Consider the following 17,415-nt stretch of genomic DNA (forward strand, 5'->3'; position numbering starts at 1 on the left):
CAAGATTCACCAGACTGTAGTAGCTGCTGGAGGAACATGGTGGTAAGATGTGCTACACAGCCCTCTAGCTCTTGGTACCGTGCTGCCTCCTGTTTTTATTAGAATACTTTGCATTTGGCTGCTACTACTTGGTAACACAACACAGAAATATGGTAGAAAAAGCCATGTATGGACACTAGTGAAAATCAATAACATGGTAACTCTATATACTTACATACCAATCACAAATGAATTAATACATTTGGTAACAGAAGAGACTGTATTAAATACTTAAAATTAGGTAAGGTAATAAATATGCTGACTTATAGTGGATGTAGAACAATTAATGAAATATATCCCTGTTCAGAAAACTATTTATGTATTATGTGTTTTTTAAATCTGTCTTTCTGTACTATTAAATGATTTGGTAAAAATAAACTTTAGCACTCTTCTTTTTTTATACAGGGACTCTAAGAAAAATTTATAGGTCTATGATATAAAATTCATCTACTCTTAAAAAATCAATAAAGCATTAACTTTATGTAGAGTTAGTTCTGACTTGAAGACTTCACAAAAAATAATTTCATGGACAAAAATTTAGTGATTAGATAATTTTAAAAAGTTTTCTTGATTCTTTGGCAGATAGCATTTCATGTTCTGAATCTCTTTAAAAATTTTCTCAGAGACTAACATTCTGAAAAAAATAATATGAAAATTAATCTTTCATCTCACATTTTTAATCATTAATGCACAACAGAAAAGTTGAAACATAATAGTGACCATACTCTGTAATTTTAATTATATTATAAATTAGAAAAATCATAAAGAAGAAATGGACATACATTTTTTATTCCCCTTTTCTTTTTTCTTTCCTATTGAACCACCCTGCATTTCAATTTCACTTTAAGGAGTCATATGATCACCCTGACCTTGCCTCGATAATCCAAGATATCTCAAGGTTCACATTTTAATCACATCTGCAAGATTCCATTCACCTAAAGTAATGTATTCACAGATTCCAGAAATTAGAAGGTGGACATTTGGGGAATGGTAAGATTCTGCAAACAACAGAGAAATAAATATGTATATCATGTGGAGTTAATTCATAAGACAGGTATTTCTATTAAAAATTCAAAACTATAATAAAATTTTTTCAAAATAATAAAAACAAATGACACTATGTAAAATGTATGAAATTAAATTATTGAGACAAATATTAAAGAAACTAGGAGACTAAGCTTAAAATAAATAAAACCCATAAAAGGCTATAAAATTTTTAACGATGTTATAAAATTAATAGGTAGCAAAAAGCTAATGGAAATATGCATGCTAAATGGGGTAGTGCTCAGAAAATAAGAATATGAAATAATACAAATTTTAAATGAAAGAGCCTTTTTTAAATACAATACCAATGTACAGAAAATTTAAGATTTTTTGAAAATCAAATAAAAGATACCAACTAAAATTCACAAAACAAGATATAAATAAAAATGAAGTTTCATAAAGTAAACATGGAATATTAATTCTGGAAGATCAGAAACTATAATCATAAGTGCTAGAATTTCTCAATGCAATTATATTATGACAATTTACCTTCTTATAATCACCAAGGCTGATTGAAAAACAGCGACAAATGTCTTTTGTGGTTGAAAAAAATGAAACCAGAACTCCAGCACCATAATGAGAGAGAGAAAAAGAAAGAAAATTTGCTTTGAAGAATGCATGATTGTTCAAAGTCAGAGAGCCAGAGAATCAAGAAGCATATTGCCTCTATTGCTGAAAATTTGCCTGATCTTTGGAAAAATTGATAAATTATCTAAGCAATAAATCCTGCTCTTGTAGATTTATCTTAGGCAAATTAATAAACATTGAAGATTTTAATGTCATAATAAGACTATATTATCAATTTGAATGATTCTACTTAATTTCCCCATCAACAAAACATCTAGCTTATCTTTAGATATCTTTGGTTGATGTTGATATTATCAGATCATTTGAATATATTTTTAAAAGGGAGGAAAACAATTTGAAAATTGTGTATTGTTTCTCTCTCTTTATTTAATTTTACTATTAGTTTCACAATTATATTAATAGAAATTTTGAAAAAGTTTTGAATATGAGAACGATGAATGGCAACACTTACACTGGATAATTTGTATTTAATATCTAAGTGAGTTTTGAATATTTTAATCATAAATGGTTTAAGGATGATAAATAGAATGACCAATTTTTGCTTATAAATTTAAATAAACATATAGACTTTAGTGAATTTTCCTATTTTCTTATACGTTTTAAAATCAATAATCCTCAATTTCTTTTGCTCATTGACTGACACTCAACATACAAGTTTGAAAGATTGAATTCCATTCAATAAATAATAGCATTTGTAAACTTAGTTAATTAATTCCCTTAAAATATTTTAAATTGTGATGTATATTAAATTGTAAGTTACAATTCTGAAATAGTGAGTGTCTAAGATATTTTGAAGACCTTAAAACGTGTATCAAGTGTCCTGTGGTTATGGCTCCAGGATAGAGCACTTGCCTAGCATGCATGAGGTACTAGGTTCTATCCTCAGCACCACACTAAATAAAGAGATAGATAGATAGATAGATAGATAGATAGATAGATAGATAGATGTATTGTGTCCATCTAAAACTAAAAAAAAATAAGTCAAATGTAATCAGAATTAAAACAAAAATCGTATTTGCATATATAACTGAAAATGTATACCTACTTTGAAAGAAAATTTTATAATAAGCTATGTACTACTTCTTTTGTGCTTATATTATCTTAGTACATTAGTCATGATCTGGTTGTAAAACACAATCTGGGATATTAAAAATAAAATAGTTTAATTAAGACACTCTGCAGACTCGAGATCAGGGTTAAGTGGAGAGAAAATGAGAACTACAGTACTCAGATACTTGTACATTCAGAAGCCCCAGGGATGAAGGGTCAAATTTCAGGAGCACTAATACTGCAAGGACTGGAGTGACTAATCATGAGTAATTAATAATGAGTAACCTTATAAAACTGAAAGGTGACTGATGGCTACATTGTAGAGCTTTACTTGAGAGTATATCCAAGAACATGATAATTTCACATGCCCTACACATGCAAAATGTAACTTATTTCAAATCCCTATTTCCTGTTAGTACAGAATAGTATTAAAGATAGAAATCTAGGCACCAAAAGTATACAGTAGATTGATCCTCATGACTACTGTTGTACAAGGAATAACACACTTAATGAGACAGGTGAAAAGATATTTTTAATAAACCAAGCATTCTCATAAACATTTCTTCTTCTATGTTTGGTGTGGGGTGTGTGTGTGTGTGTGTGTGTGTGTGTGTGTGTGTGTGTGTGTGTGTAAGGGGATATATATATTTAGAGAGAGAGAGAGTTTCACTGGTTGCATATTCATATATATAAATAGGAAAGCTATGTCCTATTCATTCTGCTATTTTTCCTATTTTCATTCCTCCTCCAGTCCCTTGATTCCTATTTGTCTTATGCAATAAACTAATTCTATTCTTCTCTCCCAAGCCCATTGTTTGTTAGCATCCACAATCACAAAATTCAACATTTGGCTTTTTGGAACTGGTTTATTACACTCAGCATGATAGTCTCCAGTTCTTTCCATTTACGGGCAAATGCCACAATTTATTTTTAACCACAAACATTTTCCAAAGAGCATGTACCATTTTATATTTACATCAGCAATGAGTGATACTGATTTTTATCCTCCTTATACCTATGTGGTATTTTCCCTATTATTTCTTTTCTTTACTTAGCCATTGATAACTGTTCAGTGACATCTCATTTCAATTTAAATTTGAAGTCCCTAATGAGGATGAACATTTTTTTCATGCGTTTATTTTTTCATGTAGATAACCTCTTCAGTGAAAAGTATCTTCATCTCCTTTGATCTTCATCTAACTGTACTTTGTTATTATTTTTGAGTTTTGAGGATTTTTATGTATTATAAACACTAGCCTATTATAACTTACTTGTTTTGAATATATTTTCTCCAAGTTTTAGATTTTCCTTTAATCCCCATAAACATTTCTTTCATAGGGAAAAAAAAATCAAATTTGATAAAGTCAAAATTTATCAAGTTTTTCTTCATAATGGCTGCCAATCTTACTGGAGTGAGATGGTATCTTAGGGTGGTTTTGATTTGCATTTCTCTGACTGCTAGAGACAGTGAGCATTTTTTCATGTAGTTGTTGATTGATTGTATATCCTCCTCTAAGAAGTGTCTGTTCAGGTCCTTGGCCCATTTGTTGATTAGGTGATTTGTTATCTTGTTGTCTAATTTTTTGAGTTCTTTGTATACTCTGGATATTAGGGCTCTATCTGAAGTGTGAGGAGTAAAAATTTGTTCCCATGATGTAGGCTCATTATTTACCTCTCTTATTGTTTCTCTTGCTGAGAAAAAACTTTTTAGTTTAAGTAAGTCCCATTTGTTGATTCTTGTTATTAACTCTTGTGCTATGGGTGTCCTACTAAGGAATTTGAAGCCCGACCCCACAATATGTAGATCGGAGCCAACTTTTTCTTCTATCACACGCAGAGTCTCTGATTTGATATCAAGCTCCTTGATCCATTTTGAGTTAACTTTTGTGCATGGCGAGAGAAAGGGATTCAGTTTCATTTTGTTGCATATGGATTTCCAGTTTTCCCAACACCATTTGTTGAAGATGCTATCCTTCCTCCATTGCATGCTTTTAGCCCCTTTATCAAATATAAGATAGTTGTAACTTTGTGGATTAGTCTCTGTGTCCTTTATTCTATACCATTGGTCCACCCGCCTGTTTTTGTACCAGTACCATGCTGTTTTTGTCACTATTGCTCTATGAAGTCAAACAACAACAAGTGCTGGCGAGGATGTGGAGAAAAGGGTACACTTGTACATTGCTGGTGGGACTGCAAATTGGTGAGGCCAATTTGGAAAGCAGTATGGAGATTCCTGGGAAAGCTGGGAATGGAACCACCATTTGACCCAGCTATTGCCCTTCTCGGACTATTCCCTGAAGACCTTAAAAGAGCATGCTACAGGGATACTGCCACATCAATGTTCATAGCAGCACAATTCACAATAGCTAGACTGTGGAACCAACCCAGATGCCCTTCAATAGATGAATGGATAAAAAAAAAAAATGTGGCATTTATACACCATGGAGTATTATGCAGCACTTAAAAATGACAAAATCATGGAATTTGCAGGGAAATGGATGGCACTAGAGCTGATTATGCTTAGTGAAGCTAGCCAATTCCTAAAAAAACAAATACCAAATGTCTTCTTTGATATAATGAGAGCAACTATGAACAGAGCAGGGAGGAAGAGCAGGAAGAAAAGATTAACATTAAACAGAGTCATGAGATGGGAGGGAAAGGGAGAGAAAAGGGAAATTGCATGGAAATGAAGGGAGACCCTCATTGCTATACAAAATTACATATAAGAGTTTGTGAGGGGAATGAAAAAATAAACAAGGAGAGAAATGAATTATAGTAGATGGGGTAGAGAGAGAAGATGTGAGGGAAGGGGAGGGGGGATAGTAGGGGATAGGAAAGGTAGCAGAATACAACAGTTACTAATAGGGCATTATGTAAAATTGTGGATGTGTAACTGACATGATTCTGCAATCTGCATTTGGGGTAAAAATTGGGAGTTCATAACCCACTTCAATCTAATGTATGAAATATGATATGTCAAGAGCTTTGTAATGTTGTGAACAACCAATAAAAAAATTAAAAAATTATCAAGTTTTTATTTTATATTTTTCTGTTCTTAGTGTCAAATCTAAAATTTATTTCCATAATCATGTTTTCTCCTTCATTAGTCTTGTAGAAGTTTGTCAAATTATTAATTTTTTTAAGGGAATTACCTTGTGTCATTGATCTTCTCTATCATTTCCCTACTATTTTTAATTTCACTGGCATATACTCTTTTTTACAATACGTACTTACTTCTGAAGTCTTTGGTTCTATTTTGCCCTTTGTTTTCTACATCCTTGAGATGGGGATTTGGATTAGTTAAAATATTTTTTCTCTTCTATAGCAATAAATGTCAGAGTTTAGAGCCATGGATTTCTATACTTGCATCTTCTACTATATCTCACAAAGTTTGATAAATTTTCATTTTAATTTGATTCAATATCTTTGTTTTAATATCCTTGAAAATTTATCAGTGACAAATACACTATTTATAAGTATCCTGTTTAAAGTCTTAGGAACTTTTCCCTGTAATAATTCTCTCACTGATTTCTAGTTTGGTCCATTTCATATGATTTCTATTTTTTCACAATTGTTGAAGTGTGTTTTCTGCCCTAGGATGTGGTCTAATTTAGTATATGCTCTGTACATTGAAAAAGAATATTCTGGTGTTTCTAGTTGGAATATTCTATAAATGCTAATTAACACACAGTGTTTTGTGTTCTTCTATATACTTATAGAACATATTTCCAGTTGATTTGTGAGTTGAGAGAGGAGCATTGATATTTACCAGTGAATTGTGGATTTGTCTATTTCTCCTTTCAGATACACTATACTTTACATATTTTGTAGTTCCAAAGTTTGGAGAGGTAGCTCCTGGAGGATTAACACTTTTATCATTATATCATCATCTCTGTATTTCTTTCTCTCTCTTTCCCCCAATAATATATTCTATTCTAAAATGTACTTTATGTGATAACAACCAAAGGACACACTTTTCTTTGTTCGCATGTCATAGCTTTTACCAAATTTTATTTCAATTTACTCTTACAATTCAAATATTTCAATGAGAATTTTTCACGATAGAACATATTACTTTCATATCCTGTTGCAGTGAACTTTCTTGCTGTTGTGACTAAAAGACCAAACAAGGACAATTACAGGAGGAAAAGTATATTTTGGGCTCATTATCTAAGTCCATAGATGACCAACACCATTTCATGTCTCCTGATGTAAGGCTGAACATCCTGGTAAGAATGTGTTAGAAGAAAGAGGATTAGGAGAAGATTAAGAAGCAGAGAAAGAGAGCTTTCCTCATTACAACAAAATAAACCCCAAAGGCATGTCCCCAATAAGCCACCTCCTCCAGCCACACCCTACCTGCCTACAGTTACCATTTAGTCAGTTCCTATCAGTATATTAATTCACTGATTGGGTTAAGGGTCTCATAAATCATTTTACCTCTAAACTTCTTGCATTGACTCATACATGAGCTTTAAAGAGACTCCTCAAATCTAAACCATAATATATTCCATGATGTGAATCCCTGTCTTTTAATTGATAGATTCAGACCATACATATAAGTATATGCATACACACACACACACACACACACACACACACACACACATTTAATTTAAGCATTTTTATATTACAGTTAAGTTGGCTATTTTAAATTTTTTGTTAATTTTAATGATTTTTATTTCCTTTATGATTAATCTATAGTGTTTTCAATAATTTTATAGCTTTATTTACTGGTGTTGTAGCAATCACGTCATGTATACATTAATTATACTTATCTAGTAGTGTCAGCATTTTAGCACTTTAGCTAAATTTTAGTAGTATCTCTTCCTTTTGTTTTCAGGTGTCATTTCCATTTATATTATAATTAGCTTAATTACTTTTTTCCACATACATTCTAAATCACCATGAACAGACATTGTTATATTGTCTAATTTAGGTAGATTTCAGCTAATATTTCTTGGAGTATGTTTTTAGCCTTCCCTACTTCTTACATCTTCTCGCATTCCAATGTCACAAATGTGAAAACTTTCATTTTAATTCCACAGATCCTTGAGGTTCTGATATTTTTTCAGCCTATTTTTTGTTTACACATTGAGTAATTTCTTCGATCTATCTTCCAGTTCACAGACTCTTTCTTTTGTGTCCTATATGGAACCCCTCTGTTGGGTTCTTAATTTACCACTTATAGTTTTCAGTCCTAAATTTCTATTTAATTCTTATTCATGTATTCTGTTTCATTGATGAGACATTTTATTTTTTCCATTTTGGAACATGTTTGTAATTGCTTATTAAAAATGTCCAAGATGGATGCTTTCAAATCTAGTGTGTGTGTGGTGTGTTATTCAATTTGAGAATTTTCCAGTTCTGATTTTGATGTAGTAACTTAATTGAAACCTGGACATGTTGACAGGATCGTTGGACAATGTTAAGAGACCTGGGAGTTACCTAAACCTGTTGTTTTTGCTGGATGTCTCTAGCTTTGCTAAAACGGAGAAAGGAAGGTAATCACCTTTTCATTTCCAGGTAAGAACAAAAGCAACATATCCAGTTTGGCCTCCATTTTCTTCCAAGGTTTGAGGGTAAGCTTCTTGCTATTACTATCTTGGGGTGAGATTTTAAGCTCCCCAATAATATTTTAGTGATACCACCTTGGTTGTGAGAGGTAAGTGTGACTCATTTTCATCCTCATATAATTTCCACTGACAGACACTGGAAATGACCTCAGGGTATCTAAGTGGTAGTAAACATCATAACTCAGCAGGAGGCCTTTGAGAAGATTAAATAGAGGCACTTTTCTCTATTCCTCACAGTAAATACAATTAAAAACCTCACACATTATATATAAAACAAACATAAGAAGACTGTGAAATGCAGAGGATTGCTTAGAGAACTCAGGGCACAAGGAATGACAAGATGTTGTATTCTTTATACTTATTGATTCTCAATCCTAGCCATGCCAGAAAACATCAACTGTCATGGTTCAGTTATGAAGTGAACCCAAAAGCTTATGATTAGATTATAAGAGTCGTAACCTCATTATGCATTAATCCACTTAGTGAATTAATAATTTGAAAAGATTTCTGCCCTGGGTGATAACTGTCACCTTCTTTGAAAGCACATACACTGATGGAGTTTACTAATGGATTGAGATCAATTTTTGAGAAATATATTATGAAGGAAAAAAAAATGATGTGTAGTTATATTAGAAAATAAACCACTGCAGTTTTTCAGGAAAAAAAAATAGTTTCTCTTACTTTAAATAAAATAGTGTGCCAGGTATGGTAAAGCACACCTGTCATCTCTGCAGCTCAAAAGGCTGAGGCAGGAGGATCATCAGCTGAAGGCTAGCCTTAGCACATAGCAAGACCATAAGCAACTTAAAGAGATTCTGTCTCAAAAAAAAAAAAAAAAAAGGTTAGAGATGAGCATGTTTACTTACTCCTGGTTCAATACCCAGTATCCTCCCCCAAAAAAAGAAAATGAACAAAATAGAGTAGTTCATTACAGGTGTTTTTACATACTCTAATAGTATCATTACTTTACAAAACAAAAACAGTAGTACATTATTTAAACATAGATGAATCCAATACATTTAGCAAAAGCATCATCTTGATAAAAAATACCTGGCCTTTCCCAATTTTTTCCCCTCACTTAATTTCTAAAAATAAAGAGAAAAGGGTTGGAAAAGCCATGTTTTAAAACATTTTTCACATTTTCTATGATTTTCCATTTATTATATGCAGATATATTAGCTATCCTTCATTCTCCAAAGATATGCACACATTTAAATTATGGCAACTTTAATTTTGTTACTGCAAATTCAAAAAATGTCCTTTTGAATGCTACTCATGTCTGTAGGACACAATTGTAGCAATAAAAAGGTGTTTTTTTTTTAAATTTCATGACATATTCATGGATCAGCACAATGATTTCTTCAAAATATAATAAAGTCTTTTTGGAATGTTTGTGAAAATAGATTGAAATTACTTGAACTATAGACATAATACATATTCATATATTTCTCCCTATAGTAAAACTTAATCATCCATGCAAATGTGAATAGTTTATTTATAGTATGAACATTATACATTTTAACATCAAAATTTTTTCACATATAATAATTGAAAAGAGTTTTGTTTTCTTATTTTTAATACCATTGATTATTTTTGAATTAGTTAACACATATGAAATGGAAATTTTATAGAAATAAGATTTCACTTCTTTAATGTGTATAATATTTTTCCATTCTATGCATTTTATCAGTTTTGAAACACCATGTTCTTTCATCTAATCATTGTGTAGCATCTAATGGGCAAATGGAAGAAAAATTATTATATATTGTATTTTGGAGATTGTAAAATTTTCCATTTTTAAGAGGTTAGAACATGCTAAGCATAATTTAAACTATCTATCTGAAAGATAAGATGTTCTTTTAAAGAAATCCTGATTAATTTAAATAGGGAATGATTTTTTTAAAAAGGTTGGAACTAGTTTAAAAATGTCAAATAAAGGCTTTTTTTTTCCTATACATTTTGTAGATACACAAAATTTCATGGTGGATTTTCCACACAATGTATGAAAGCTGTGTTTTTAATAAATGTTCTGAAGGCAGTATGCAGAGTAATGAATTCATAAATAAATAAAATATTTTTTCAGAGTAAAAACATCATTTTAATGTCAATCCACCACAGTGGAAGTATGAGAGCTTCTATGTGTGAGCAGATAATGAACAATCAACCTCCAGAACACAAGAATCATTTTGAAAAATAAATATTTGCAATGCTGGATATCAATGATCTACCTGGCAACAAGAAGGCAGAGGCCAGGCATTGATTTACAGATATTGTTTAAGGTACCTGTGTGTTGAGCCAATACGCTGTTGGCTGTCACAAATGCATAAAAGGATAATAGCAACAAAATGTTCACATCAGACTTTGTAGAAAGGTCACATGACTCTGAAACCCATCAGTCATTGAGATGAGACAAAAGGCTAAAGAAGGATATTAATTCACGAAGATCATGCGTATTTTCACAACAAATAGCACTCACACTGTCCTACTAAACAACCTACTAAGGTAAATTAATAATTCACCAAAATAAAATATAAACGGCACACACATACACAACAACCAGGCTTTTAACTGATATCCTCCCCCTCAAAAAACATTGCCTTTCATCATTTGAAATTTCTAAAAACAAAAACAAAAACCACTAGGATAAGGTTGGTTTACATCTAAGTAATACACCTCTTTAAACACTTGTCCAGGGCTGCTAGTGCTTGACAGCAGATGTGTGCATGCTTGTGTGTGTGCACCTGCATATGCTAGAGTACTTGAATATATCTGAAGTGATTCCTACATTAGCAAATGTGCTGAAAACGTTGAAGTCTTCTAGACACATTATGCAAGGTGATACACAATTTTTCATTGTTTACTTAACTTTTGTTTTATTTAATAGAAACTCTTAATACTATTCTGTGTTCGGTACTGTTCAAATGTTCTATGAATTTTCTCTTCATCTTTACTACAGCCCTGTGAAGGATCATGATTATCTTCATTATAAAGAGGAAGAAATTAAGATACAGTAACATTATCCAATGTCACAGTTACTACATGATGTAATTTAGAACTGCTGTTCCCAGAACCTGTGCTTCATAGTAACAACCTTATATTTCCTTAATATGTCAAATATATTAACAGTTTGATGTTCAACATGAATAATATCACTAGATAAATTTATTTTTATAGCATAAATAAATACCAATTAGCAAGCCCAAGCTGAGGAACTGTCCTAAAGAAAACTTTTGTGTATTAATTTTAGTTGGAGCAAAAAATGCTTTAATGGAATAAATATACATTTGTTTTTTTCCGTATGGGGAGGTTAAGGGAGAAGGAAATAAATGGAGGTGAGGAGAAAAGTTAAAGACAACAGGCAAACATAAATAACAATGGAAATGACAAGTTCTGCTTGTGCATCTCTGTCAAACTTTGTTACTACCTACAGGAATGTTTCATCATCTGTAATAAAGTCTCACTTTGATGTATCAGCAACTCATCTAAGTGTCTGTATGTTTTCATATGACACTTTCTTCAATCCAAGTCACATTCAAATCATTCATTCACCATCTATTCCCCTGAACACTTTCCTTGTACACAAGTCCCTTGGTGAGATAACCTGCCTCTCTCCATAACTCAGCTGGAGGGACAAGCATTATCTAAAATCATGAAAGACTACTCACAGGTTTTAGATTTTCCTTCTGTATGTGTATACTTTGTTGCAGAAATAGTAAGTTATCCCATTACAAAACCACTTCATAATTTGTTAATGCATCTAATCAGTTTTTGGATAAGCAACCAATCACCTATACTTGCTGACTTGAATCATTTCTAATCACCTTCATTTCTATAACTTATGTTAAGTTACATCTTCTCTGACCTGAAATAATAAATTAGCCTCTCAATTAGTCCATTTGCTTCCAATATCCCTCAATTATACTGTCAAATATTTTCTCCTCAAAGTTATATCCTTAAAATTAAAGTAAGAAACAACCTAGGCGTCCTTCAACAGATGAACAGAAAAACAAAAGTAGTATAAATGCACAATGGAATATTACTCAGCCTTAAATAAGAATGAAATGATGGCACTTGTTAATAAATGGATGTAGCTGGAGAATACAATGCTAAGCAAAATAAGCCAATACTACAAATTGAAAGGGTGAATGTTTTCTCTGATATGCAGATTATAATTCACAATAAGGTGGAGGGCTTGGGAAGAATAGATTAGGTAGAGGGGAGTGAAGGGAGGAAAGAGAATATAAGGGGTAGGAATGATTGAATGGAGCAGGCATTATTACTCTATGTGCTTATATGACTATAGGACCAGTGTGATTCTACAACATGTACAACTAGAAAAATGAGAATTTAGTTATACTCCATTTATGTATGATGAGTCAAAGTGCATTCTACTTTCATATATAACTAATTAGAACAAATTTAGGAAAAAAGAATACATATAAAAAATGCATTCCCATGAAATGAGATTAGTCTACCAATTTGTAACTTCTGATTAACAACTGGTTGGCAGAAGACCATTTGTGCTTCTTTGAACGCCTTGCATCTCATTAGTTCTCTCTCTCATTAACCAATCCCTATCCTCCCCTATATGTTAGGTACTTAAGTGGTCCTTAAGGCAGGGTATGTTACATTTACAAAAATAAGTTCTCTTTGGCGTGGCACCTGAAAACGTAGTTAAACGGTGGAATAAGAAGGAGAACACAGGTCATAATCCATGGCTGACAATAAGCTTTAACCAACGGAAGAGTGAACTTTTGGGGGGCAACTTGGTAGGAAGTGGTTTTACTACCTGAGGCAAGAGGAAGACAGACATTAGGATACTAGGTTCCCATAGAAGATAGGAAAATATATCTTTCTTAATGTTTACATTTCAAAGGATTGACCCCACAGCCCTTGGGAAAGACATTCCTGGGTTATAAAGCCTTCATAAAAGATTTCTTATCTCAAGATTAATGATTACAATGACCAATTTATTATAGCAAATATTCTAAAAACTAAGGTCACTAAGAAAGCTGTCTAAAGTTCAGTCAAACTGATGGGAACTTCAGCCATCCAGTGAATTCCTGGGTCACAGAAAACGAGGGAATTTTTACAATCACTGTGCCAAAAAAGGCAAGCACTTTCCAGGCGAGTTGCTGTAAATATCACAAAATAAATACTCATGATTAGCATTTACCTTGTTCTGACTTTTGAACTGTATTAATACACCTGCTCACATTATTACCTGCTCATCAAATATCAAATAATTAGAACTTAGAAACATGGCACACAGCACATTTATATCTGGGTTGCATTTGATGTTTTCAGTTTTGGAAATTCGAAGAAAAAGCTGACAAATTTATGACTTGAATTCTCATTATGCACTAACATTAACAATTGTGTACTCATTGCACTAAATGGATAATTTATATGCCATGGAAATAAAAATATATTTGTAGTAAGACATTTTTAGAAAGAGATGGCATTATTAAGCTCTATAAATTGTTATTATTACAAATTGCTCTAATTTTATCATTTCTCAATTGTTATTAACAGAAGCAGTTCTTATAATAAACTTGTCTTCAAAGGAAGTACATTTAATGTAATATTGGCAATAAAGCCTATTGTATGAGTTTCCTTTAACTGAAAGCTACATTAAAGTAAGAGAGACTATTTCCTCAGCTAAAGAAGAAAAGTGGTTAATTTAAAAATATCATATATTTACTTCCTCTCTTTATAAGCAGATTTATTACACAACCGTAAATTTAAAATTAAATGAAAATCTAAGGCTGATGTTGTAACTTAGTGGAATGAGCACTTGCCTAGCACGTGTTAGGCACTGAGTTCGAGTCTCACTGCTCACATAATAAGTAAATAATAAAATAAAGGTTCATAGACAACTAAAATATTTTTTAAAAAATTGGATATAAACCTATAAGATTAGTTTATTTTTCAGAAGTACATGGTTTATTACTCAAATATTATAGCAAATAGTACTATGGACATTTTGAATAATTTTCTAGTTCTTTAAGCATCTTCAATTCAGGTTGCTTCCAATAAAATATGGCTCTGGAACATGGAGAAAAAGTCCTGTGCTAAATAAAGTAATATTTTAATGCTAACATCTACTTTCTTCAAGATACCAAATTGGTCAACAATTAAAAGGAATTAAGAAAACATTGTATACCCATTTATGTCAGATTAGTAACTATACCAAACCTTTTTTTTAAAAAATAAACAAGCCAAATATTACTACAAAATATGTGGCTTACAATATACTAATGCAAATCTTTTCCTGTATAAGCAAAATCCAAAATCTAGATTCTAATTTTCACTGCCCTAACTCAGATCTCATGCCTCAGGTTTTAGAGTTTGTCTGACTCAAATTCCTCTGGCCTTCCAGTTAGTTATTACTGTCATTCACACTACTACTGAGTAATTTCAAACATTCAATGGATTCACCTTTTCTAAATATTTACATCTGTATTCCTCAGTATAGCCTTGAAAGCATTCTTTGACCTGACTCCTACTCCAAGTGATATCTTCCAAAGGTCTTGTCACAAAAAATATAAAGTAGCTATACAAACGTATTTTATTTTTTCCATGTGGGATTGGACCCACTGGTGCTTTACCACCAAGCCACATCCCCAGGGGTTTTTATTTTTTAATTTTAGACTGGGTCTCACTAAGTGACTTGTGGCCTAACTAAATTCCTGAGATTGGCCTCAAATTTGCGATCCTTCTTCCTCAGCTACCTAAGTCACTAGAATTATAGGTATGCACAACCTGTTATGGTTTAGATGTGGGGTAAGACAATGCAAGAAGGTTCAGAGGAGATATGATTGTGTTGTAAGAGTCTTAAACCAATAAGTGAATTAATCCCCTGATAAGGATTAACTGAGTGGTAACTGAAGTGTCAGGGTGAAAATGGAGGAGGTGGGAATTGGAGCATAACTTGGGGCTATATATTTGTATCTGGCCAGTGGAGTCTTTCCTAATTACCATATAAGCTGCTTCCCTCTGTCACACTCTTCTGCCTTGATGTTCAACCTCACCGTGGGCTCCAAGGAATGGAGCTGGCCTTGTATCAACTAAGACCTCTGAAACCATTAGCCCTCTAATAAACTCTTTCTCTTCCATAATTGTGCCCTGTGGGTCTTTTAGTCACATCAGAGAAAAAGCTGAGCAAAACACCACCACACCCAGTAAATGTATTTGATTCTTAATACTCTTGTTTGTTTTTGTAAACAAATTGGCCTATTAGCATATCTTATTACTTCACTGCATACATTTCATCATTCAGTTGTAACTTTATAGTTATTTCTGTGATTCTTTGAATATTGTCAATATTTTCCAGTGGACTATAGGAATCATGATGCAAGAGTTCCATTTATCTGTACTTACCATATTTTCAGTTATCTTACACTTTGTCTATAATGCAGTATATATTCATGGAGTGAATGAATAAGATAAGCACACAATAAACGAAGATTATAATGTATAATACATGTGTTACTCATAGTTCTCTTTTTGTAACAAATATCTGAGGTAATCTATATTTAAATACAAAGGTTTATTTCTGGATCACAGTTTTGGAGGTTCCAGTGCTTGAACAGTTGTTCCCAATGCTTTTGAGCCAGCGGCAAAGCAACACACCATGGCAAGGAGCACATGACGGAGCAAAGCTGTTCCTTTCATGGTGGCAGGGGAGTAAAAGGGAAAGAGGGAGGAGTGGGAGACTACTATCCTCTTCAAGGGCATGTCCCCAAGGACTTGATCAGAAGACCGAGCAGTAAGCCTTGCCTCCGAATAGTACCAAGCTGGGGTCTAAGCTTTTAACACCTGGGTCTTTGGAGAACAATTTTCCTATTCAAACTGTATTACCACATATAAAACTTTTGGGATTAGATTTAGTAATTCTTCCATATTTTCATACAGAAATTACCTGGGGTACTAAACAGTTTTAAAATGTTCTAAGGAGAACATTGCTTTAAATGTCAAATTAATTTATTTAAGATGGTAATGAGTTCGGAATGAGTGATTTAGTCATCGTTATTAAAGATTTGATGCCCACATGTGAAACATTTTTGTTAGAAGACAAGGGGAAGAACCAAAGTGCATTTTCTCATGGAGGTGGAGTGGGCAGTATCTAAAGAAAGAACATTATGAACAAAACCTGTTCACTTTAGAAGTAATTAACCTCCCTGTGCCATCTGCATTATTAATGTGATGGGATTATTATACTGTCCTAATGTATCTGAAATTCTATTAATGTTGTCTCCACTAAATAAATAAAAGTGGTTAAGTAAGAGATGACATTTGCTTTAACTGTTCATTATGGAATTTGTTTTTTTCAAAAGCTGTGGTAGTTTGCTAAATACAAACTGTTAAATGGATGGTATTTCATAAGAGGTTTGATCCTAATTATACCAAATGTCATCATTTTATTTATTAAAAAGATTTCAAAAATTGCTCTGCCAAAAAGGTAGGTACTTGAACTTTAATGATATTTAAATTTTTCCTTTAATTCAAAATACCTGTTATGAGACAAGTTGGATTGACCATGAACTTAGTTTAAACTTGTAATAAAATTACTTATGGATAACCTGAAATCTTATGGAATGCACTTCTGTGTACTGTTTCATAGGTGATATTTTTGAAGAAGAAATTTACGGAAAGTAGTATTAGCTGAATTAAAATAGAGACATAATTATGTATTGCTAATTATGATACAGTAAATTAGTTTTAACATTTAATAAAACATGCTTATTAATATTGATGCTCTGTTATTCTAAAATATAAGATAATAATTTTTAGATTCATAAACTTTGCATTGATTTTCAAAAGGGTAATACAAATGTGAAATTATTTAAAATGTTAAAATAAATCTTAAACTCATTTTGCCTCTATTATTTTTAATATATTCTTTGTTAAATGTTAATTTATTATGTTTTACTGGGAAATAATTTGATTTGCATTCAATGATAGTATTTCAAAGATTAATGTGAAATAATATTTAAATATTTTCCTGTTTCAAAAATATATAGATTTAGTGTTTTGCTGAGTTATAATATCATACTTCCCATTTCTCTGTGTCTCTTTGCTCACTTCAATTTAGAAAATTTATCCACTATTTATA

This window comes from Urocitellus parryii, chromosome 1, assembly GCF_045843805.1.
Source record: "Urocitellus parryii isolate mUroPar1 chromosome 1, mUroPar1.hap1, whole genome shotgun sequence".
Classification (NCBI taxonomy): domain Eukaryota; kingdom Metazoa; phylum Chordata; class Mammalia; order Rodentia; family Sciuridae; genus Urocitellus; species Urocitellus parryii.